General features: G+C 43.6%; 1 pseudogene across 1 annotated transcript; it reads right to left on the reverse strand.

The window, feature by feature from the left end:
* Window positions 1-8,276: 8,276 nt before the first annotated feature.
* Window positions 8,277-23,173, reverse strand: LOC308427090 (large ribosomal subunit protein uL16-like; annotated as a pseudogene). The gene is made up of 2 exons: window positions 22,875-23,173; window positions 8,277-8,995 (listed from the first exon to the last, which is right to left on the reverse strand). The product of its transcript is annotated as a large ribosomal subunit protein uL16-like (transcript).
* Between the last annotated feature and the right edge of the window lie 1,097 nt (window positions 23,174-24,270).

The raw sequence follows: 24,270 nt of genomic DNA on the forward strand, positions 1-24,270 counted from the left end.
GATTGTGAGAGAAAATAAATGTATTTGCTTAAATCACTCAAGCTGGGCTATTTGATTATAGCATCCCAGAGCAGGCTAAAACAACTCTTCCCCCTCCTCCCTGTCTTCCTTCTCTTCCAACTCTTGCTGAGTTGCCCAAACTTGCCTTGAACTCTTATGCCTAAGATTTCTTCTTACCTCTCCCTTTCAAGTAGCTGAGACTCAGGGCCCTGTTCTGGTTAATAAAATTCTTATAGGGGATTTCACAGAAAGGAACTGCAGAACGACTGTAAGGGTTTAACTACTGTAAAGGGCCTATAACTGCCTTCCTTGGCTCCAAGTGTTACCATACATACATAGGAGGGAGAATCTGCCTTGAATTCTTTCCCCCTCTCTTTTCCTTCCCCTCCTCCTCCTTTCCTACCTTCCTGCATTCCTTTCTTTCTTTAGACACACAGTGTTGACCTCACACTCTTTGAATTCACGGGATAGCCTTGAACTCTTTATCTTTCCTGCCTCTGCCTCCCAAGTAGAGTCATTACAGGGGAGTACCACCATGTCTACATCGATGTTACAAGTGTATGTGTGTGTGCGTATGTGTATGTACGTGTGCGTACGTGTGAGTGCGTGTGTGCATGTGTGCGTGTGTGTGTGTGTTGCAAGGAAGTGTGTGGGTATGCTCAGCTGCACATGTGCATTTTGCTGTCAAAGTAGAATATTGTGTTCTTCCTCTATCCCTTTCTGTTTTTAAAGATTTACTTTTTATTTTATTTTATGTGAGTACACTGAAGCTGTTTACAGACACACCAAAAGAGGGCATCAGATCTCATTACAGATGGTTGTGAGCCACCGTGTGGTTGCTGGGAATTGAACTCAGGACCTCTGGAAGAACATTCAGTGCTCTTAGCTGTTGAGATCAAGAAAGGGTCTCTCACCAAATCAGAAGCTCACCATTTAAGTTAGACTGGCTGGCCACAAATCACTCAGATCAGTGGTCTCTCCTGGGGGCTGCAGCCATGCCGAGAATTTTACAATGATACTGAGGATTCAGACTAAGCCTCCGGCTGGCAGAGCAAGTGTTCTTACCTACTGAGCCATCTGCCTGGCCTCCGGCTTCATGTCTTATCATTCTTATAGGACTACTAAAGAAGTAAGCAAGTTGTCTCAAGAATGGTGAATCCCTCCTCTGATAGAGTTTATTTTGAAATATTCCAATTTCTGCTAAATTCTAAGAACTCAATATTTTTTTTCTTGCTGAGAATGTAACTTAGAGGTTTCAAGAGAAGTATAAAATCTTAGGAGATGTCATTCTAATGAATTCCAAAGAGACTTTTTTATCTTGTTCTTTTCTCTTATGTTCCAGATAGTTCTTAATACATTTTTCACCCAGGTACTTTACTAATAAAAGAATATGCTAAAATCAGACCATTATCTATATTAATTTAATGTGGTTAACTATTAACTTCACACTAACTTTACACCATTAAGAGTAATGTGTAAGCCAAGCAGTGGATAGACCTTGGGGACTCTTGTGGAAGAACAGGAGGAAGGATTTCAGGAACTCCACAGGAAGACCAACAGAGTCAACTAACCTGGACCCTTGAGGCTCTCAGAGTCTGAACCACCAACCAAAGAACACACATGGACTGGACTTGGGTCTCCCCAAACATATGTAGCAGATGTTCAGCTTAATCTTCGTGTGGGTCTGGAACAGCTGGAATGAGGGCTTATCCTAAAAGCTGTTGCCTGTATGTGGGAGAGGCTGGGCTGCCTTGTCAGGCCTTAGTGGGAGAGGAAGTGCCTAGCCTCACAGAGACTTGAAGTGCCAGGGTGGGGGAGATACCTAGGGGTCCCTACCGGCTCAGAGAAGAAGGGGGGGTTGTAGGGAAGGATTGTGGAAGGAGGGGGTGACCAGGAGTGTGGTAGTGAACAGAATGCAAAGTGAATAAGTAAGAAATTAAATTAAATTAAAAAAATAATGTGTAAAGAGACTAGCAAGATGCTTTCGTGGGCAAAAGCATCGGTGTCCGGCTTGATAACCCGAGTTGGCTTACATGGGAGAGAACCAGCTCTCGTAAGTTGTTTCTGATCTCCATGCCGTATTGGCATTGCTCACTCCCCCCCCCCCAAATAAACAAATACATGTTATAAAAAACTAAAATCCATTTACACAAAAGAATCGTGTATGGAGCTTGTTAAAAATCCAGATTCCGGGGCCTCACCTCTAGCATTTCTATAAGGGAGATGTCCAGGATGAAATCCAGTCTCTATATTTAAGGTATCAGCCCCTAGACTAATGGTTCTCACGCCCCACAGGGATCTAATGTCAGATGCCCAGCATATCAGATGTTTACATTACGGTTCATAACAATAACAGATTTACTGTTTCGAAGTAGTAACAAAGTAATTTTATGGTTGAGGGGTCAGCACAACATGAGGAACTGGGCTGAAGGGTTGCAGCATTAGGAAGACTGAGAACCTCTGCTCTAAAACATGTTTAAAGAAACATTGCTTTAAGTTGCAAGGAAATTTGATGGGAATTTTGCTTTATATTCAGAGAAACTATATTTGATGTTAGCTACATGCTTACTGTGAGAATAATTATACCATGGACGATACATGCGTGCCCAGTCTTGTGCTCTTAGTTACATCTTCAAGAATAACAGTCACAAGGAAAACATACGTGTGTTTATCTCATTTACTCTTGAGCACACAAAGCATGTGCTAGAACGCATGTCAGCACTCTATCCGAAGGCACATTTGTTAAAGGCGTGAAGAACATTTGCATTTCACGGTAAGGTCTAAACCAAAATGACAAGGAAAGGAGAATTGTGCCCAGTCGTTCAAGTAGGTAGAGTGGTTAACACTGGTTACAGTAGGTACCACGTGTTCACTTCATGGGTTATGGTGAAGAGGGAGGTCTGTCCTCATATCTAATAATAAATATCATTACAAGGGACCTGCCACAGGTAACAGACACAAAAGAGGAAGCAACAGGGGAGGTAGGTCAAGGCTGGCTCACTAGGAGTTCTCTGTGCTTAGCCAGGGGGTTGATGTGCCTCTTGGAGCCAGGGGGAGCCATTGGCAGACTTTGAAGGAAAGAAATGGCATATGTTAATTCCTCTGGGAAATACTGAACCCCACTGCCTGGTGGTGTTGGGTGGAGGTATCCATCAGCATCACCTGGAGAGCTGATGACTTTGTGCTAGGGTCATTCATGGAAGTATACTTTTGTCTATTTAGCCAATGGATTTTTATAGAGGGATGAAAATGAATGAACTATGTGCATGACTGAATGTCATAAACACATATAATTAATCATATATAATTGAATTTATATAAAATTTAAAAGCAAACCAAAATTAATTTGAGGTATTGGAATACCTCAGGATTTGGGATACCCTGGGATACAAGAATAAGCAAGTGAAGAGAAACTTCTAGAATGCTAAATTACACCATTTCCTCCCCCTCCCCTGCCCCATGTACCTCACCCCTTGCACTATCTAAAATTCAGGGCCTCTGGTCTCTTTTTACTTTAATGCCTGGTATTAGAAATCTAACCAAGGACCTGGGTCCTCACTAGAGGTCATGAGACTTGGAGGAGAACTCACAACTGCTATTTTACTATACCAGAACAAAACCATCCCTATCTGCATTCTAAATATTTGTCCTTATACCCACAGGTAAGTATAGATCTCATCCCCCAACAAAGGAGTTGCTTCTTGCTATAGATGGAGACCGCTGCAGAAAACAACCACCAACCAAAAGGCAGAGAACAAGAGATTGTGTAGTGCCTAGCCCTAACAGTATTGTCTTCAAAAAATTGTATCTTAAGTTCTGATGTACAAACTAGCAGGTAGCTACTACTGAGGGGTAGGCTTAGAACAGACACAGATAAAAGCCTCTTGGCCCTACATTTCTTTATAGGGAGAACCATTTGAACAAAAGGACAGAATTAGTATGAAAATCACCCTTGCGGTGAATGCTGCTTTAAGACATCCAAGTAGCTGTTGGAAGGGTAGGGTCATATTCATATATAAAATTTTTCCAAATTGTTTGTCTGTGATGTCCAGAACAGTCTAGAAGGAGCTGAACACATCAAGAAGAGCTGAGCACAGTATCCAAGCATAGGAAGCTGGCAAATGGCTGGAGAGGGGACCGAGGGACGCCGAAAAGTGGGAAGACTGTTTGGAAACTGCCACATAGCTTAGGATGGGCGTCGCTAGGAAGGAGACAAACACTAAAAGAGCAAGAAATGAGAAGAGGATCCGACTGCCACTAACTGACAGAGAAACTCGTCTATAGGGTACCTGAAGTGCTCTGAAAGTTTCCATTTCATGGACGGAAATCTCAACAAGAAGATGGTAGGATTCCACAATATCAAGTCACACCAGCAACTCAGCTGTGGGATTCCTCTACTGCTCTCACTTTTAAAATAATTGCGTTTCATTAAACTGGAAGCTTCCTCTCTGACCCCACACCCTTTCTCTCATGCCCTGGCACTTGCCAAAAGTCAACCACCATAACAACGGTGAAAGGGGTAAGGAGCCTGCCTCTAGCCGGGGCCTTTTGCCAGGGATAGCAGTGTTTCTTCTCTGGCACTTCTTGTGCACAAAGGACTCTCCAGTTTTGAGTGAGAAGTCTGAGAAAAGCCGGAGCTCTAAAATGATTTGTTCTGGTTTGGGTTTTGTTCAGAGACAAAGTCTCACTGTGACACCTAGGCTGACTACAATCTCCTGAGCACAAATGATCATTAGTGCTACAAAGAGGTGCCTCATGATAAGGTCACGAGTTTGTTGTGTCCAGCCCAGAATGTCAGGTTTATCCCTCCTCAAGAGTTTACACCAGATGCTCTTCAGGAATCACTGGCCCTTGTTTCCAGACCCTCGTCAAGTGTGTCTGTTTTCAGTTTACACAACCCATGGAAAGAACATGGAGGCTCAAACGTAAATTGTTGGTTCTTCCCTGTATCCTAACAGATCTCTGGCACTGGAAGTGACCCCCAGCAGCGTGCCGTGGGACCCAATGGACAAAGAGTTGTTTCTGGAGGCTTCCTGATGCTTCTTGATTGACAGCTTTACCGTTTGTTCTCTTAATGAAAATGTCGTGTTATTTTGTTATCCTTGAGAACTTTTTGATCCGTGTTCTCTTTAAGGTTTGGTGACGGGCGATGCCCACAGTTGTGTGTCTATACACAGACAGGAGTGTTCTCAGAGACTCAGCTCTTGTGTGTTATTACTGACCAGCACAGCTTCCTTGGCCTTTTGAAACCTCAAAAGCAATCACAAAAGATAGCAAAATGTCAATTAGTGAAATTTGATAAAGCTGAAAAACCTCAGGTTTTCTTTTCTTTTGTTTTTTGCTTGTTTGGTTTGTTTGTTTGTTCCAAAAAGAAAAGCCAACCTGAGTTAAAACAACAACAGCAGCAACGAAAAGAACAAAAGCTTGATGAGCTGTTTTCCTTGGAGCAATATGACTTCCCTTCCTACCTAGACTCCCTTGGCTGCCTTCCCTCTCTGTCCCAGGCAGGAAGCTTCGGAGAAGGGCGAGACAGTAAGTGATACCCTGCTCAAAGGTGCTGCCTCTTTCAGGTGCCTGTGGCTCACTCAAGAAGAGGCTAACCTACCCACCGAGGTTGTGATAAGTGCAGCCGTTGAACAAAGGAAAAAGAAAACGGTGGACAGGGAGAGGAAGCAGATGTTTGCTGTATACTAAGGACTGGCTCACGGAACGCCCACAGGACGGGGTAAGAAATCCCACAACCTGCCACATCCAACTCTGGGAACGTACGGAAGCCTGTGGTAGAATTCAGTTTGGGGACTATAAGCAAGGGTTTGAGGGCAGGGGAAGCCCTAACGGGAGCATCTACCTCACCACTGCATTTGGCTGTGTAAGAGCCCCCGGCAGACTGCATGGATGCCCACACTGCTAAGTTTGAAGCTTTTTACTCTGGCTTCTGACTCAAAGACAAATTTCCAGAAACATAAACATGTACACGTTAGAAAAAAAGGTTTTGTTTGCCGAGTATCCCTTAAGTTAATGAAACTGAAATGCAAAACTACCCAGCATGGTGACCTCAGTGACCATCCACCAGCAGCAGGTCTTCCTTAGAAGCAGGCTGGAGTCAATGTGCTCTGGGGGAAGTGGGAGAGGCAGAAGGGATGCTATTTTCAAAAATGGAAAATGACATAGTATCATGAACTAGCTGGAAAATAACCAAGACTTTCAAGCGTCCCAGTATTGTATGACTTTCTCTACTAAGATATTTTAAAAAATGTCTCTTCACTGTGACTAAGGCACAAAAAAAAAAAAAAAAAAAAAAAAAAAAACACAGAACCATGCCACCAAAGTCTAGCTCAGTGAGTTGGCGAGTCTATCTGTACAGGTCTTGGGAAGAAGGGTCCTTATAGGGACAAGAGTATCTCGAAGGCCACTTCATCCCCTGAAAAGTCCTCGATCATCAGTGAAGACTCCAGAAAGGCACATCCCAGGAGTCAACCGTACAACTTGCAGGCAGCTCAGAAGGCCAGAGTCTTGTCTCCTGGAGATCTTGGATCTTGTCTACTGTGCTTGTAATCTTGGAGGGGGCTTTGTGTTCGACTGGGGGGAAATAGCTGTACAACACTCAGGGAGAATCGTAAAGGGATGTGGTGCCGAGCGGCCTGACCTGGAAACGTGGAGCTGGTTTCTCTATCTTGGTGTGATCACTTTTGGGGCGAGGCACCTTACGTTAGTGAGAAGTTTAGTCAGATGGCAATATTAATCAAGACTGTAAATGTGACAGCCACCTTTTATTGATCACATTCACTGTACACTGTTGTGAGCATTTAGTGCGATAACGGATCTATTCACCAGTGCACACATTGCACAATCCCAGTCTAGTCCCTGTTTCGCAGTTAAGGAAATGGAAGTTAGGAAAGCTTCGGGGTCTGTCTGAGGGTCAGCCTCAATGACAGTACAGTACCAGTGCAGTGAGGTGGCTCGCTGGGGTGGGAGAGTCCCTAACTCGGCCATGTTAATGCAAACGAACCAGAAGTTGATAGTGACCTTCCGGATGCGTTCCAGGTAGAAAGTGAAAGAGAAAAAGCCCTGTGCTGATAGAAAGGAAAACTGGCAGTAAAAATGACAGAAAAAAGGACCATGAGCATTAAAAGCAACAGGATCTCCTAATGACTGTATCGAGAAAGATGAGACCTACGCTCAGTGTTGCTGGAGGGGAAGAAGCCAGTGAGGACCAAGAGACTGAGATGCTGGAGACTCGGGGAGATTGACCGCAAAGGTTTCCCGAGAAGACAGGCTGGACTCAGCTGGGAGAGAAAATGGAAGACAGCACACCGACAGACACGGAGAGGCAGAAAGTAGAGAAAGCAAATTCATGTCTGAAGCTCCTGCCTTCAGGAAATAAGAATTTAAAAAGCAGTAAATTCCAAGCCGACACAGACCCCACTGGATTGTTTTCATATTTTATTATATTATAGAAGTTATGACCATAGAAGTTCTAGGAAAATTTCACACACGTGAGTACACACACACACACACACACACACACACACACACACACACCAGCACACACAATAGAGACAATCTGAATTCCAGGAACAAAGACAGCGTTTTTCCTCCTGGAAGGCTGGTGGGTACATTCCCTCTATGTACAAACAGCAGCAATTACAGCTTCTGTTCGATCCTCACAGGGTTCATATCTAAAGTACATTTATGCTCTACCATGGCTGTGACATCATATGTGTGACCATGACCTACATCGGAGCTACTTCCATTTTAAATTAATCTATAAATGAGCTGCAGAGAATCTCTTTGCCCATAAAATTATTTCAGACTTGGAATCACTTCAATAGACAACCTCTAAAACTATAGATGTGTGTTCTGTCATGAGAACAATTGAGAAGCACTGCTTCTGTTTGGATTGATTGTCGTTGCTTTCAGATGAAGTCTTACTGTACAAACTGGGTTGACCTTGACTTTACAGGTCTCCTGCCTTCGCCTCCTGAGTTCTAGGATTATTGCCAGGAGTCACTGCATCTGATTGTTGCTGAATATTTTTAATGCTTTTGACCCTTACCATTTTATAGCTATACACTTGAGTGTGTATGCATCCACGCGCATGTGTGTGTATAATAGTGTTTTTTTGCCTCTAGCATTTTTAAGACAGATGACTTACAATTAAAGAAAAGTCTTTAATTTAACAAATTAAAGCCTAGTGTCTTTGTTTTTTCAGACTTGACGTGAGATTTATTGTTGAACATGATTTGATAGGGTACAGGAGAGCACTGTGGAAGCCTTCAGGAATGCAGGGCTCTTCCACTTGTCCAGAGGACCAGGATTGGGGATATATGTGACACCACAGCCTTCAGGAATGAGCCGTTTCTCAGCAACCATGTCTTCAAACTCATCTGCATTAAACGTGGTGAAGCCCCACTTCTCTGAGATGTGGGTCTATGGGTGGCCAGGGAACTTGAACTTGGCTCTGAGCAGAGCCTCAATCACGTGTTCCTTATTCTGCAGCTTCATGGGAATGGACATAATGACATGCTCAATGTGAATCCTAGCTACTGTGCCCTGGGGCTCCCCAAAGGCACATGCATACTGTCTGGAGCCGGTCAGCCCAAGCACAGGACAATATCTTGTTGCTGCGGATGACAAGGAAAGGGTGGAGCCTCACCGGATATGAAAGCCATCTTTGCCACAGCTCTTCACCATGTATCTGTTGGCACAAATACAGGCAGCCTCCAGTGCCTCAGAAGAGAGTTGTTCCTATTCACCTGACACCATGTGGCCACAAAGTAGGAATTCATCCACTTTTGTTTTCTTCCATCCCAAGTCAAAGATGTGGATCTTAGCATCAGGGACACCACGGCAGAAATGAGACTTTGTGTCAGGCTTGTTCTTACAACATCGGTAACACCGGGAGGGGCCTCGACCCACGGTGACGGTGACAATAGGATTGTCGGTGGCGAGACGGAGGAAAAAACCAAGACTAGTGTCTTTAAGTGTGGTGTTTCTTTACTAATACCAACGCTAAATAGGATTTTGTATATTTGTTAATTATTTTATTATTTACTTGCTAATGTTTTTCTTTTTTACATTTATCTTTTGGCATCAGATGCTTCATAATATTTCTGATATTTTAATATTCATATGGTAAAGCTTTTTTTGTATTTCCATTTAAAACTCTATTACATTTTAACTTTGCTTAGTGATTTTATAAAGTTTATTAATGAAGCTTATTGTGAACTGGTTTTTCAATAATGTTTCCTTAATCACACAGCTATAGTTTAAATATGAGGGATGGAAATATGTATAGTACTTGGGACACATTACGGGAGGCAGGCCATCCTTGGCTACATTGTGAGTTCAAGGCCAGCCTAGGTTGTATGAGTCTATCTGGAAAGAAATAATAACAAAATGAAACAGTGTGTTTGGTTTGGAATGTCCCTCAAAGACTGAGATATTAAACACTGGCACCCCGAGGCTATGTTGGGTGGTTGTGGAACCTTTAGGAAGTCAGAGACATGGTGGGAAGAACTTAGGTCATTTGCAACATGGCCTAGAAGGAAAGCACAGGGCCCTGCCCCCTTTTCTTTCTCCCTTGACTTCCTGGTTGGCACTGGTTGAAGATGCCTCTTCTACCATATGTAGCTCCTTCCATGACATATTTCTAACAAAAGCCCAGCACGAGGGACTCATCATCTGGGCTTAGACCTTGAACACCTTCCTCTCATGAAATGATTAGCTTGAGTATTTTGTGCCTGCATGAGAAACTTAATGAATCCACAAACACCCTCTCTTGTTTTCAGTCCACTCTGGCTTGTGTTCGTTGGGATTAGTATGCTGAAGTCACAAAACAGAACCCTGGTAAATTCAGTAGCCTCAATTAAGAATGCAAGAGAAAGACGATATATGTTAGTAACCAGAACCATACGATATCTAGGAATAAACTCACAAGCAAGTGTGCCGGGCCCAAAGGAAGGAATACAAATGGCTGCTGAGCACACAGGAAGGGAATCTGAAGGGGGAGTGATGGAGAAACATTTCTCGTGATATGAAAATGTCAACATCTCCCCAGATGGCCATGTAAGTCCAAGGCTAATCTAAAACAGCCTTGCTCCATCTTTTGACCATGGAAAACCCTCTAAGGAGCCATGCTTATGCTGAGATCATAACAATAACTATTTGGATATCTGAAAGGCTTAAAGGGGGCTCTAAGCCAAAAGGAGAGCGTGAGCAAAGGCTCTGAGGTAGCCTGTGCAACAATCCGTTAGTAGAACAAAGTCAGGTAGAGGGGATAACCTGAGAAGGTCGTAGACTGGGTAGAAACAATTCATGAGTGATTTCTGGTTCTACTGAAGAAAGAGAAGATGCTGGGTGTGTTGGTACACACCTACCAGCCCAGCAGCAAAGAGGCAGCAACATCAGCAACAGTAAGAGAGACAACAGAAGATACTAAGCCAGAAAACATCAGATCTAAGTTATCCGAAGAGGTTCTGCTTGACTACCATTGGCCGATATAGTGGAAAGGTAGGTTAACCTAGGAATCTCCATGGATATGGAGAAAAATGGACAAATTTGAGATATATTTTGGAGAAAATAATATCTAGTGTTTATTATACATACAACATGTGTCAACTTCAATTCTGCTCTCTTAACAACTCTATTGCCATAACCAAATACATGAATCTAGACACTTCAAAAAATTAATTTAGTTCACAGTTGTAATGCATAATGGAATGCCTCTCTGCGATCCTTTCAGGGACCAGGGAACCCTGTGGAAGAGGAGACAGAAGCAGACAGAGGAGGTGAAGGACACCAAGAGAACAAAGCTTTCTACATCAACGACAGGACTGATGCACATGAAAACTCAGACACTTCGGCGCGCTCCTTGACCAGCGAGGAAAGACGACCACCACCAGAGGATTCTTCTCAGATCACACTTTATTGTGGGAGCCTCTTGGTTGAAGGGGAGAGCAGGAAGCGAGGGCCCCGAACTACCCTAGCTGTCCGCTTATATAGGGAGAAGCACATACGGGCTTGCCATGATTGGTTGTCACCAGTCTGCTGACACCAGAGGCCTTGGGATTGGCCAGAGATAGGTTATGTACTGCGCATGAGCAGGGTGCAGTGCCTTAGCTGACAAGAGCATTACTATATATGGAGTCGTTTACCTCAAACCGTGAGGGAGCCAGCGCCATCTTGTAATGGCGTCCGCATTTGGCTCCCCACAAGACACTGAGGCAGCACATGGCCTACACCAGGTGCTGGTCCCAGAGCTGGAGGAGACACATGTTCCCATCCTTAACCCAGAAAATATCTCCAACAGGTAACTATTACAAACAAAAAGTTAATTTTCTTCAAGGGTGTCTCATTGAAGAAGCACACTGCTCTCAAGAGTAGGCCACGTGCCCAGCACCACATGGACAACAGAAAATGGCATCTTTGGAGGCTCCTTGTCTCATAACATCGTGTCATGGAACTCTCTGTTAATTATCTTGTTTGTTTGTTTGTTTTTACAAATGTTACAGGTCTCGTTGTGGCCACTGGAATTTATCTGCTGTGATGGAGTGTGACCTGCATCTCAATGTGGCCACGTTGTTGTTTATTTTATTTAGACATTTTCATCTCTTTGAACCCTACAGGTGCTTTGGATATATATTATGGCTTCCAGGTTAGTACTTTTTTAATGGATTTTTGAGATTCCCAAGTGAATGAGTGGGTCTCTGCATTTATATCTGCTTCTTGTGCCTTCTCTTGGGCTCCCCACCCCCCTTTGTCTTGTGTGTTGGCTTTTAAATTATTAGTATCCTTTAGGAGTTTGTTTGTTTTCTAATGAGAGACAGAAAGGGGGTGGATCTGGATGGGAGGGAAACAAGGGAAGACTAGGAGGGTTAGAGGGAGGGGACTGTAGTCAGTATTATATGAGGGAAAATATTCATTTTCAGTCTTTAAAAGAGGAGATAGGTACTCTATTACTTGGTCTATTTACCTTTTTGTGAACTGTCTGCTCCATATAAGTGTTATGGAGGCTACTTTCAGTCATTAAAAAATATTTATTTATTTATTTTATGCATATAAGTACACTATTGTTGTCTTCAGACACACCAGAAGGGGGCATCAGATTCCATTACAGATGGTTGTGAGCCACCATGTGGTAGCTGGGAATTGAACTCAGGACCTCTGGAAGAACAGTCAGTGCTCCTAAGCGCTGACCCATCTTTTCAACCCCTTCAGTCATCCTTATAATACTTTTAAAGGTGTTGAACACCCCTCACCTCCACCCTGACCCCAGCAATGAGCAGAGAGACACCTTTTAGCTGTGCTCTTATGTTAGTCAGGGGCAGAGTAGATGGCAGACCTTTGTTCATTTTAGCTCAATGCTTGGTTTCGTGGCCAAATATGGTTTTTGCTTAGGATTCATAAAAACCCATTCAAATCAAATCAAATCAAATCTAGGCAGCACAGTGTGGGGGGAGGAAGACAGACAGACACCTTTGGTCTACTATGCCGCCCACAGACCTGACCTTCAGCTCACAGTACATGTGGGCCATAGACACCCACTTTCTGATATGCCACCCAGTACAGTTGGGCTGGAGGGTGTCCCGTGGCCAGCCTGCAGCAGGAGCCGGTACCACAGTGTGCATGTGGTGATCAGATGGGGCAGAAAGAGAAGGGGAGCAGCTGGGTATTATGGAGGGGGGGGGACTGGAGACTCGGGGTGGAGAGAAGTAGCCTGTTGGAAGTGTTAAGACCTGAGCCATGCTAAGACCATACCCATGTCTGAGTTCATGGGTATGCAGCAGCCGTGATCAGTGCCTATGTCTGTAGCTCATATTACCACTAGAGAACATGGGCATGTCCCTGGGGCTGCCAGGGACCATGTTGGGTATCTAGGGGCTATGCGTAACTGGTCCCACCCCTCACTGGATGCTGCTCTCTGGAGAACTTGGCCCATCTCTGACCAGTGACAGCCCTTGGGAAGAGTGGGATCTGCACCTTACTTGGGCAACACAATGGGCTGGCTCTGATGGCAAAGGCACAGGTGGGCCACCCTGAGCGTGTGAGAGCAAGAGAGCTGGCCCAGCCCGTCACGAGCTGCAGCACTTGGGAGAACAGGACTTCCACCTTGACTGGCTGCACAGTGGGGCTGGCTCTGGAGGCACAGATGCAGGTGAGTTGACCCCAAGGCGCTGACCCTGCCTCCTGTGATGGTGGCATTGAGTGGCCTAGCCAGAGCAGTGCTGGAGAACTCACCATGGAGGCAGATAAGGGAGAGCTGCAGACTGATCAGCTCAGCTGCCACCCAGGCCAGATCCAGGGCTCTGAGTTGACCCAGCTCAAAATCTGCATCATCTGTGAGCGGTTGGGATTCGTGAAAGGCCAGTCCTGCTGATCCAAGGCTGCAGGATCTCCATGACACTGAGCAACAACAGGATAACGGGGAGGAATCCTGAGGAAGATTCAGAACTGATGAGCAGATCAGTGACTCACTGCGACGAATATTTGCAAGTGAAGATGTGTGGACAGAAGGACAGACAGTGGGACACACAGAACTACAGCTTCCATGATGAGATGTTTTCTATGCTTTGTTTTTGTTGTTATTGTTTGTTTGTTTGTTTGTGTTTTATTTTGTGGGTGGAGCCTGCAAGGGGGAAGGACAGAGCTGAGGGAATGGGAAAATGAGCAGGACTTGGGTACATGGTATCAGACTCACAAGAATCAATAAAAAATTTTCTTTTTAAATGCTGAATACTTGGTAGGTTTGGTCATTTTATTAAATGAATTTTGATCCAGTAAATACACCCCTAATTTAAAGGGGAGAAAAGCATCTAGTCTTTTACTTACAACCAGGTAAAATGAACTTTTGTGTTGTCATTGCTCTGAGACATGGTCTTGTTTTGTAGCTCAAATGGCCTGAGACCTTTGGCAACCTCCTGGCCTTGGATCTCAAACATCTACGATCATACCTGGCTTCTAGTTAACTTTCTGAATACAAATAAAATGAAATAAAATAAATTAAACAGTGATAGTACCAAAAAAATGTAGGTGCATCGTTGAATGATCTTAGGGGAGAAATGACCTTTCTGAGCAAGGAAAAACACTGTGAAAATACCATTCATTTATATAAAAGCTGAAAAATGTCATACAGCTAAAGATACAATGGGTGTGTCCTTGGACAGGCAGCAAAAGAAGGTGTCTAGAAGATAAAAGCCCTTAAAAAGGTGAAGCACTAGAAACCACCCAGGAGCACGCAAGAAGCCAGCATATACACCATGACCCATAACTTACCTCAGAGGAGGTGGGCCTAACATATCACATTAGTAAACAAAAAGCTAACCACATGCTCTACTCAGTAGATGCAGAAAAATCCCAGGTGCTAAGACTGATGCTCAGTGTCTGAACCAGGTGCTGTCAGGTTCTTGGTCTCTCTCCTTCAAGCAACTAAAGTACAGGAGGCACACAAGCATTGCAAAGCATCAACGAAACTGTTCAAGGCAAAGTGGAAAACAGACCAGAAAAAAAAAGGGATAGGCTGGGGCTTGTGGGCGTGGCCCATACCTTCTCGCCTGGCAATCAGGTGGCAGGTGGATCTCTGTAAGGTCAAGACCAAGACCCGCTTGGTTTACTTAGCAAGTGCCAGGCCATTCTGGCCTACATAATGAGTGCCTCAAAAGTCAAAACAACAAAAACAAACAAACCCCAAACCCAGCTGCAGCCAGCTACATTAGAAGGTAGTCAGTGGCCCCAATTCTTGCTTGGACTTCTCTTTATGGGTTTAAGAAATGGGGAACTTGTTTTCTAAGCATAGGAGTTTCTCTCTTTTGTTCGCAAGCTTTTGGGATGTTGTACACCTTCGACCCCTGGATGTCCTTCCCCATAACATATGTTTTTAATCACATGCACATCCAATCATACATAGGCATAAAGTGGTAAGAGGTCAACTTCAAGGACACGGTTCTCTTGATTCAAAACTCAACCCAGGTTAGGTCATCAGCCCCCTACCGTTGTACCTGAATAAATCTGGATTATGACTGAACAGAACCTGTCTAGGCTCACTGTCATCAGATGGAGAGAAACCTAGTCTATTGTTTCTAGCGGGGGTGTGTACTGGCTTTATGCAGGTGGAGGTCAGAGGCCACCGGAAGGATGCTTTGTTGGAGATGAGTGTGCATGTGCTTAGTACATGCAGAGGAGAAGCACATCTTGCAAGGTCCTGTTAGAAGCAGAGTGTATGTATAGCCCATATGAAGTGGACTTGAAGGTTGCTGAACCGTTCTCTGTTTTTTAATTGAAGGAAGGTTAGGAATTTGAGGACAACATGGGCTAGATAGTGAGATCCTGTCTCAAAAAATCAAACCAAACAAACAAAAGCTGGAAACAAAAAAACAACCAAACAAAAACCTAAATCTAAAATTCAAAAACATTCCCTTAATTTGATGAAGGACAGGTGCAAAGACCATTCAGAAAATGTCAGAGCTTAGGGTGAAAGATAACATTTCTCCAAGGACAGAGATAAAGGTGAGGGTAGCTGATCTTCTCTGCCCCAAAACCTGTGCTTCAAGACAGAAAAGCCAGAGAAGTCAAAGGCATTGAGGCTGAAAGAATAGCTGTATTCACAAACAAAATGATCGTATGGGGGGGGGGGGATTGTAACCAATTCACTTAAAGACTGATACACAAATTCAGCAGCATTGTAGCATATAAGATCAATATATGAAAATCAATGGCATCTTTATACACTAACTGTGAACAATCAAAATATATGATGGTTGTAGGAAGTCAATTGCCTGCTTTCTGCCTTTACTGATTTGCCTATTCTAACTTTGAATGAGTCTATGTTTTATTCCACTTTTGGTTTTTTTTGGAGGGAGGTCTCACAATATTGCCTAGGGTGGCCTCAAAGTCACAATCCTCCTGTCAGGGCATTCTAAGATCTAGGATTACAAGTATACCTACATATCAGGCAAATGGAATATTGTCTATGTAGTCCTTGGTAACTGCTTTATTAACAGGATTTTTAATGTCCTTCTCTACATTAATATGAGTCAGTTTATTTCCTTTTCTAATCAAATAATATTTTGTTTATTAATCTATCACTTGAAAAAATGCTGGATGGTTTCTACTTAGAACTGTTGTAAAGACACTGATATGAATATCCACGTACAATATCTTTTTAGACTTTTTTATTGATACATAGAAATGGAATTTCTAGGTCATATGATAACCATATGTCTAATTTTGTGAACTAGTATCAAATTGTCTTATAAAGTGGGTGTATCATTTTATGTTTTTACCTGCTGTATGAGGGTCCAGTTGTTCCACATCCTAAATCAATACTTGGTTGATATTATGGTCTAAATATAAAATATGTCTTGGGGATAAAGAGATTTTTGTGGTTAAGAGTACTGGATGATTTCCCAAGGGATTTGGGATTCCCAGCATCCACTTGGCTGTTCACAACTATCTGTGATTCCAGTTCCAGTAATGACTTACTTTCTCCAATGAGACCCAACTTCCTACCTTCAGCTGCCATCACACTATGAATCCGCCAAGTGATGAACCCCTTGACTGAGTCATAGCAAGAGGATCCAGTTACTACCCCTGAATACATCACTAGGCTACAAAGACCTCAATACATGAGCCTGTAGGGGACATTCCTATTCAATTTATAAAAGGCTTCCATATATCTACTCAAATGGGTTGCTTGTGGTTTATGTTACAAATCTAAAACAACCCTGTCTAATCTAAGGATACAGAGATCTGTTCTTTATTTCTCTAATACATTTATAATCTTAGCTTCAGGGTCACAAGTTAGTTCTTTTAGACGGTATGAGGTAGGGTCACGTTTGGGTGTGAATTTCTACTTGTTTAACCTTTGCTGAAAAGACTATGTATTCCCCAGTTGAAATGCTGGTACAGTTATTTTTTTTTTAGAAAAAGAAATCCTCTTTCTTTTTTCCTTTGGTGAGAAGGTTCTTTGGGTCTAAAGCCTGGCCTTGTTCTCGATATAGAGTCAACATAACCTTGAACTTCTGAGTGTTGGGATTAGAGATGTATACCACCATACTTACCTTAATGTTGTGCTGACAATTACACCCAGAGCCACATGCATGCTAGGCAGTCACTTTACCTGAACTTTACTGAACATATACCCAGTCACTGTTTAAAAAAAAAAAAAAAAAAAAAAAAAAAAAACAATGTTTTTGCTTTAGGCAAGCCAAGGCGTCTGCCTCTTGGCAATCCTCTAAACTTCCATGAGCTACTGTCACAGGGGGAATGGCATCTGCAGGTGGTTTCAAATGACAAAACTGGTAATATTTCAATTTACCTAACCAAAATTGGATTTTACAGTATTTTAAATTTTTGTATGCATGGGTTGTGTTATGTGTACTTGCTCTTTTGGCTCTATGCACATATGTGTGGTATGCACATGTATGTGGAAGGCCAGAGGCCAATGTCTAGTGTCTTTCCTAGACAAGTTCATGCTACCTTCTTAAAAACAAACAAAAACTTTCTTTCTTTCTTTCTTTCCTTCTAAGACAGGGTCTCTCCCTGCACCTAAAGGTCATCCACTCAGCTAGGATGGATGGCCAATGAGCTTTAGAAACTGCCTATTTCTGATCCCCCGATAAGAAATACCAGTTTTTACTTCATACTAAGAGTACTGGAGATTCCAAGAGCTAAAGTAAAGCAGTATATTTTATGATCTTGCAAAGTCCAGGTTGAAGAAGAGGCAGACCATTTGGCTCAAAGCAGTGTTTTTTACATCTCTGCCCCAATCCCCTTTCCATAACGGCTGAGCCCTTCAGGGAAGCACCATCTTCCTGCCCCACATTTCCCATCTTTCTGGGGTTTGAGATCCTTGCCGCATCGTCACCCTACCCCCATTCCCTGATTTGTGGGATCAAGCACATGCAGAACAGATTATCTTTAACATTTCAACTCTAAAGATAAATTAATAAGTGTTCAGGCAGGCCAGTGATGGCTGGTAACTAGAGAAGCTGGGGTTCTAATAATGGCTGTTTTTCTGTGCTTTGATGATCCCTAAACATACCACGTAGTGAAAATGGACCATGGTCAATTATTTCTTATACCTTCCTCCTACCCCACAGGCTGGAGTTCCAAGTGCACATGGCCACACAGAGCTTCTTAAATGGATATGAGAGACCTATTCTAGGTTTATTGTGCTTGTACAATGGGCATCTGACCAACCAGCCCCCCCGGCCACTGAATCAGATTTTTAAAAATTCTTTGGCAGTTTCATGCATTTATACTTTTCTATTTAAAAATGCGGTTTTGTTTGTGAACACACGTCTAACGACACTCATGCGGAAATTACAAAACAACTTTTGGGAACTGGCTCTCCCTTTCCCTCTTCCAGTATGTGAGTCCCAGGGCTCAAATTCAGGTTGTCAGGCCTGATTTACCGCCATTTTCCATTTTAATCGAGGTTTTGGTCTTGGTTTCAACTCTTGCTTCAAGGCAATCTGTGCCTTCGTAGAAACTAACAAAACTGCACTTCTAAGCAAGTGGACTTGAATTTTCCTAATCTTTTCTTCATCTCTCACCTCCTGGGAACGCTGTCACTGGTCTCTAACCTCAGCAATTTGGGGGTGGAGACAGGCTGATCTCTGTGAGTTTGATGCCTGCCTACTAGACATAGCCAGTAGATTTGTGAGAGTGAATAAAAACTACCAAATCTCTACGTGAAATAAAACCAGAGGCTGTAGAGACGACAAAGAACTTTAGAGAATTCTTCTCCAGTATCCTAAGAAGGTTAGGGCAGTGGTTCTCCACCCTCCGAATGCTGTAACCCTTTAACATAGTTCCTCATGGGGTAGGGACCCACAAACATAAAATTATTTCCTTCCTACTTCATTAACTGTAATTCTGCAAATGCTATGAATTACAGTGTAAATATCTGATATGCTACCACAGTTGAAAACTTCTAGGTTAGGGCCTTCTGTGCTCTAGTGTGTGAGTCCTTTATGGAATGGTCAGAAATCACTTTCTGCAGTATCTATGAGGTAGGGGCTTCACTGTGACATGGCTGGAAAACTATGGCTCAAGCAAAGATTAGTCATAGAGTAGAGGTGAATAACCATCTTGGGGTTTTGTGGACCACGCTGAAGCCAGGGCCTAGTAAGACAGGAAAGAAGAGAGCTTCAGTCTTCTCTCCTCTTCAGAGGCTAAGGAAAGAATCAGAACAGACCACCTAGGGAATCTTCCATGTCAGAGATCCTTAATGATGCAGACACGAATACATGTACTTGGGCACACACACACACACACACACACACACACACACACAAACACACACACATACACACACACAGATGCCAAAGAGAAAAAAAAAGGTTGGGCTTCAACTTCAAGACACCTAAGGAATGTAAACAGCTTAGGATGCCTGGCAGTTGAGTAAAACCTATGTTGTTGTTGTTTTCTTATCTCCTCTTTCTCTTTCTTCTCCTGGGAGTGATGTCACACATCCCGAATTCCAGCACTTTGAAACCAGAGAGAGTTTCTGTGAGTTTGAACCCAGCCTGGTCTACATAGCAGGTTCCAAGCAGCCAACACTGCACAATGAGACCCAGTCACAAAAAGAAAATTAAAAAAAAAGAAAAAAAAGAAAGAAAGAAAAGACAAAAGAGAGAGATAGAAAGAGAGACAGAGAAAGAAAGAAAGGAAGGAAGGAAGGAAGGAAGAAATAAAGAAAGATAGATAGAAAGAAAGAAAGAAAGAAAGAAAGGAAGGAAGGAAGGAAGAAGAATATTAATAACGAACAAAGAGAGGAAGGAAAGGCTTTCATCAGCGCTACCTGAGAGGGGTAGCTTCAGATGCCTGAGACAAGGGATGATAGATCTGCAAAGATTCTGACAGAACGGATGGAGGGGTGGTGTTTCAGGCTGGAAAGTCAAGCTCGCTGATGGAGTTACTCATAACAAGTCAAGAGCCTCAGAGCCGAGAAGCCGGTGGCATAGCTTTCTGTTTGTGTGCAGCCAGAGGCCCAAGAGCCTGGGGAGATTCTGGGGGAGGCCCAGGAGTTGAAGCTGAGTAGGCAGAGGCCCTGAGTGGGTGATCTCCAAAGAAATTAACAAACAGCTAACTTTGTCTCTACCTTATCCTGCCCTTTCCCTGAGACTCGTCAAGTGGCCCTGGTCCATTTTCAGAATGAACCTTCTGTATTTACCTCACTGGCTCAGTCCCGGAAGTAATACACGATTGACTCTTTATCCCTTAATCTAAGGTAATACCAATAACTAACTATAACAGATTGGCTTCCTGTGGTCTTTTACTCTGTGAGTCACTGGCTTCCAGCTCTGAATCTGAGTGGGTCTTTGATCCAGTGCAAGCCATGCGCATCCTACACTGTGAGCACGTATAGAAAGGCTCCTGGTTTCTGGCCTTCACAATGGAGGGAACCCCTTAACTGCACAGGAAGAATCACATGGTGGGAAATTTCCCCAAACCCATACGATGTTTGCCACAGGCTTACACAGTTTAATTCAGCTCTGTATCCCCGTCTCCCCTCCTGTATTATGATCATAACTGCTTGCCTAAAACGTGAGCCCTGTTTCAGCATTTACAATTTCAGTCACTGTGTCACAGTGGTCTCATTTTAATCAGGACAAAGCTAATGCCACATTAATTGCTCCCGGTAAGGCTTTAAAAGTGTTGGTGCTAAAAGTGAAAGCTTCCTTGTCTTGCAGAGTATCCAGAGTCTTTAACCAGCAGCCTCCAGTTAACCTTCGTGGCTCATAGCTTGCTTATGCCGGTCAGAGCCTGCTTAACTGGAGTTAGGCAAAATGACATTTAAAGGGAGCAAGCACAGAGCTGCTTCTGCCTAAAGATAAGGAGGTCATGACCTTGACTGCAGGAACTGGGAGGGATTTCTGTCCAACAGAAGGGAACCCTTGGCTGACCTGGTCGCATCTAGTCAGGAGATTTCAGCTTTGAGGCTTAATGCTTATGGAAGGTGTAGGCTTAGTTTTTTTTTTTTTTTTTTTTTTTTTTAAACCTACTTTAATAAGGGCTCTCAAATGCTTTGAGCCGCCCCCCCCCCCTTCTAGCCCTTGTCCAAAGGTAGAGGAAAAAAGCTGGTAAATAGGACAAGGGGATGTGGATCTGTTTAGGAAGTACTTCTTTGGGACGATTCCAATTTCTGTTTGTCAGGATACCAGCAGTAGTGACGGGATAGCAGACACAAATCTACAGCAGACACAGGATCCAGTAGAAACTGCCAGGCCTCTGCCAAATTGGCCCAAGTCAGTGGGAGCGACCAGGACCAGCCGGAATGGCCAGGATTTCTCTGTCGTGAGGTAAAGATCAGAGAAGACATGAGACCATTGAAGGGTTGCAGAACTGGCTATGTAGGCAAACCCATCACTGTCCATCAAGTCCTATTCAAACTCTCCCCAAACATCACCTGTCCTCCCATGGGTCTTGCCTCAACAAAACATCACATGAATCTGCCTCAATAAAACATCACTGGAGACTGCATCACATGACACGACCAGAAACGTCTACTTCAGAAAGATCCCAGGTTCTGCTGACATCCCAGGCCTGAAAGTCTGGCCCTTGGACTTAGGTTCAAGGCCAGCCCTGGGGCTGAAAAAGAATAAGGTAAGCTTCAGTCTCAAAAGAACTCTGAGGTGAGATACCAGCAAAGCCGGATATGGTGATACATATCTATAATCTCAACACCGAGGAGGCTGAGGCAAGGACAGTCATGGGTCTAGGTCAAGCTACAGAGGAAGACCTGTCAGAAAAGGACAGGCAGTGAGCACAATCTCTAGAACCCATGTGAGAAAGCCACATGTGGGGGCATGAGTTCGTAACTCCTGAACCTCAGAGGCAGTCAGGAGGACTTCTAGAGCTTTATTGGACAACCAGTCTAGCCTGAAGAGAATCTGTCTCAAACAAACAGACAAACAGAAAGCCTCCAATCAACCAACCAAATAAACAAAACAAACAAGATAACAGTAGCAGAGGAACAATACTTGAGATTAACCTATGGCCTATACGTGTATTGCCCCATTTTCTACCCTACACACGTACCACAGACACCACAGACACGCACATTCACAAGATAAGAGGAAGAAAGGAAGGTTAAAAACAAAAATCAGGTCACAAAACAAATAACAGAGCTGTCAGCGAGGGGCCAGCAAAGAGCGGAGCAGGATTTATAGGCTGGGCTTCAGAACTGTCACAACATTGGCTGGCTGGCTGGCAGCATGAGGTTAGACTCCAGGCTGTTTCCTTAAGCTGTTCCTGACTAAGGTTAAGCCTGGAGGCTCCTGGGAGCTCAGGTTCTGTGCAAAGATGGACAGAATGGCTTGAGATGGAGTCCCCAGTGAGGATCACTTCAGGCATAGAATTCTGAGAAGGTATGTGAGCTAAGGTTGTGACTGTTTGTGTCAGGACTCACAGGCAAGGACAGCTGGCTTCCAGCTGTGAAGAGGGCTGGAACTTCCCTTGGGAAGCAGTGGTTTCTTTGCTTCTGCCTGTCATACCTTTGTCAGGTTAGCTTCCCTTCAGGTCCACCTTGTGCTGTTCTAGGCACCAAGGATTTCAACATAAGGGATTCGGTGTTCCTAGCCACACTTTATAAATAAGTGGCTTATCTCCTTTTCTCTGGAAAACTGTGAAAGCCTGCAACTTGTTCAGTGTCGAAGGACCCAGTGAACCTATACAGAGCCAAAAATCAAAGGAGACAGGAGAACCCTGCAGTACCAGGCAGGGGCCAAGATCCTGCAACATTTTACTGTATGACACTGAGTTCCGTGAGATTTTAGTGGCAAGAACGGCATCCACAGCGCATGTCCTTGGCCAGTTTTGTCTTGATTGACTAACCTGGGAGAAAGCCGCACTGACCACAGAGGACTCACACTTGTTCTTCCTTCTTCACGTACACGGCCATGTCTGAGCTGCTGAATCTCCATGGGGCTGCTTCTGCAGTCAAATGCCTGATGATCGCTTCATCCCCGCCCCCCAGGGACATGCCACATCTTCCCACAACCACTGGATAGTCCTGCCTTTTAAAAATGGACACTTTCACACTCTTGAAACTCCCGATTTTCTTACAGTCACAGTCAGTCTGGTTTGGGCTGATGGTAAAAGGAGGTTTCAGGGGTTTTTTCCACCACAAGGTTATTGAAAGTTCTTTGAGCAGCCGCCAGACCTTCATTTAGCATTTTAATAAACTTCCTGGGCCAAGGAGTAATTTTCCTGTATCCTCTCTGTCCTCTGAATGAAGTAATAGCACAAAAGAGGGTCATCATTTTTTAGGCCAGTCATCTGCATCAATTATAAAATTATCCTTATGAATAATCAGTTATAAGGCCTGGCATATAGAAAAGGGAAGCATGTTTTTTTTTTCTTTCCCCTCAGTGATTAATGTTAAGAAAGGAGGTCATAGGCACATCAAGGATTTAAGACACATTTTTTTATAAAGATAGTTGGAAAGGGCATTTTTTTAAAAACTGCACATACGGTCCAGTTATAGCAAGACAACTAGAATTGTGTGGCTAAATATTGGCTGGTCTTGTGCTGTCCTTATCGGGGCCTCTCTAAGGCAGAAGTAAGTGGGGCCACATGGTGACATAGAAATTGGTCTCCAAAACAGCTAGTTGTATGGATCCCCAGAGGACGTTTGCAGAACCTGCATCTCTGGGTGCAGTGTGATGTCACTTCTCAGTGTTTCTAGGCAGTGGGCCAAAACTCAGTTTCAGGAAAATAATTACGAAAATGTTTAAATAATTTGCATGAGGTTTGTGAAAGCAAAAGGCTGCCTGCTCCATCCCCTAAGGAGATTCAAGACACAATCAATGTTAGGCCGCAAAACAGTGTTTAGACAGAATAATTATCAGTCTTTCCCCTCCTCTTTCATTATTAAACTGAGGCCTATTCCCTCTGCGGGTTTCACCTGGCATATGGAAAGGCTGTTCTTGCTCCGTCTGCTTTATGGATGTTCAAGTCAGCTAAGTAAATTCACAGTTTACTGAATTGGCTCATTCAGGGATGTTATTTGACATGAAGTGTCTTCTATGTCATGATTGGCTTTTTTGTTGTTGTTGCTTCTCTTTGTGTTATAACCAAGAAGGGTGGGTCATATAAAATGGCTTAAATGACACCAAGAAGTTTTTGAAAAGCTATTCAAGTGCTGGGATGTCATAAGTTACTGATGCTAACGTTGAGCTCAAAGGACTCTAAGTGACAGGACCATTAGAAACACACAGACAGATGCGCTGACTGGGAATAAGATTAAGACAAAAAGAGTAGAAC

This window comes from Micromys minutus (genome assembly GCF_963924665.1).
Source record: "Micromys minutus genome assembly, chromosome: 11".
NCBI lineage: Eukaryota > Metazoa > Chordata > Mammalia > Rodentia > Muridae > Micromys > Micromys minutus.